The sequence below is a fragment of the Palaemon carinicauda genome, chromosome 6 (genome assembly GCF_036898095.1).
Source record: "Palaemon carinicauda isolate YSFRI2023 chromosome 6, ASM3689809v2, whole genome shotgun sequence".
NCBI lineage: Eukaryota > Metazoa > Arthropoda > Malacostraca > Decapoda > Palaemonidae > Palaemon > Palaemon carinicauda.
This window is the reverse complement of record NC_090730.1, coordinates 140,913,877-140,916,376: the sequence shown is the minus strand read 5'-3', so window position 1 is coordinate 140,916,376 and position 2,500 is coordinate 140,913,877. Positions and strand designations below refer to the sequence as shown.

At 28.8% G+C, this 2,500-nt stretch overlaps 1 protein-coding gene across 1 annotated transcript in view; it reads left to right on the top strand.

The window, feature by feature from the left end:
* LOC137642681 (centrosomal protein of 135 kDa-like) overlaps positions 1 to 2,500 on the top strand; it is a 495,143-nt gene that overhangs the window by 333,658 nt on the left and 158,985 nt on the right. The window lies entirely within an intron of this gene.

The window sequence follows — 2,500 nt, the reverse complement described above, 5'->3', positions numbered from 1 at the left end:
GTATATATACACACACACATATATATATATATATATATATATATATATATATATATATATATATATATATATATATATATATATGTATATATATGTATGTATATATATGCATGTAAAGGTGGTTTTGATGAAAAATGTTGCCACAAAGTTCCTGATAGCAAAGAAAATATCACCTTGAGATCAAGTGAACAATAGCCAAACCCGTATTAGTAATGAGAAAAACAGACTATCACACTAATTGTCTCGAATTGAGACCTATTGAACAGGAAGACAAAACGTAATCATCTAGAATAGTGACTGTTAGCTCCAACAGAATTTTAAATAACTACTGAATAAATTATTGTGCATTTTGATGCACAGAATATTTTTAGGTACGTTTATTTGAGGTATTCTGTTTTCTCTACTGTTTTTAAATTAGCAAGTAGGACAGAGTTAGGAATATTTATTTTTATCGGGCTGTATATCATCCCTTGTCTACAATGCATGCAATATGTAGATACTTAGAGATGAAATGTATCTTAATGGGTAAACTGAGTCGATAAACCTCACAATACATATTTCCTTGGGTCGATTTCGTAGAAATTCCATGTAAAATTTCACCAACAGGAAAGTGTTTAGAGAAACCCCTTCATTGAGGTTGTTGCGTGAGGATAATAGAGTGCGCGCGCGTGGGTAATGCATAGCAATTAATGCCTTGATATTTCCTTCATCATTTGTTTTCAACTTTCTATTCGTTTTTTATCGTTTCTTTTTTTCTCTCTCTTATTTTCCGGTGAAATCTTTCGTAGTGTACTCTACCTTGTGAATTTGATTACCTGCAATTATCACTACTGGTTTTCCCATGAATTTGTGTAATTAGCGACTGTTAAACTGAAGGTCCAGGCAAATTTTAACAGCAGTTTCCCCTTTCTGTGATAAGAATGAATGATAATTCAAGCGGCGTCAGGGTCTGGCACAAGAGAAGGACTGCCAAATAGTATTTATGCCTTTATTGTAATGTAAAACAAACGCATATATGATCCACAGAAAACGATACGAGTCCTGCGGAAGGTGCGGTATATATATATACAGTATATATATATATATATATATATATATATATATATATATATATATATATATATACATTTTATATATATATATATATATATATATATATATATATATATATATATATATATATATATATATATAATTATATATATATGTGTTTATGTATATATACATTATATATATATATATGTGTGTTTATGTATATATACATTAAATATATATATATATATATATATATATATATATATATATTACATATATATATATATATATATGTATGTATATATATATATATATATATATATATATATATATATATATATATATATATATATATATATATATATTTATCTCTGTTATTTTAATCTTATTCTTTTATTCCTGTTTGATAACAGTCAGAATTTTCCATGGTGAATTATATAGTACTGTAATGCTATCACTTTTTCTGTAGCACCTTCTTACTCCTATTTCGAGCAATATGTTTTGCATCTGGAAAATTCTTTGCACTCGGTAGCTTTCATAAATTATATGCCGATCAGCTCTTATATTTCTCCCTGCGAATTCTATTGCGGTTTCTTTAGTGTTTGTGGATTTGCATATTGCTATGCCAGATTTATTTTATCTCCCTCTTCGTTACGCTTACATTTATACCCTTTCTTAACGTATAAGTTAATTTTACACCACATACACTACACAATAGTTCATATGAATTATTTTAGGCCTTTTCCTTTCATTCACATGCAACATATACGCTTCGTTTTCCTAAAGAAGAGTCAGCAAACCAATCAATTCTCGCATTCCTACCATTGCATCCACAAACAACTCATGTTCCCTTCCATTGTTTTGCAGACCTTTGCTACGTTGATAGGTATACAGTATAATTATTTAGAGGTCGGTCTGACTGTACCGTCCTTTTGCTGAATTTAGGAGATATTGTTCCTACCTTTAATCTGACAATTTCCTATTGTTTGAGTTATTATGGTGGAGTTCAAATAGAAATTGATTTCTGGTATATGGAACTCAGTATGTCTCCTTTACTCTTCTAAAATGACATAGATATATACGTCAGTAATATTTTTACATTTTGGATGTTAGCTGGTGAAATTTCAACTTTTTTTTTTTTTGTTTTGTTGTGATCTTGATTTATTAGTTCTCTGTGTAAAATAGACAAAATCTTATGAAGAGGATTAAAAAATACTATATTCAGATAATCATATATTCAAAAACGTTCGAGGAAGTCGAGAAGTTATGGGCTCTTCGTAACTATTGAATAATCTTTTTATTTTATCATTAAGCCCTTTCTGTTTACCAGAGGCTGTATCCATAGAAAAACAGCATAAGTTTACACTATATTAATACTATAACGTCTGAATAATGGATGAACTCCCTGTGTAGTAAAAACGCATCCACAGAATCTTGTTTGTGATACGTTAGATTACATGCTATT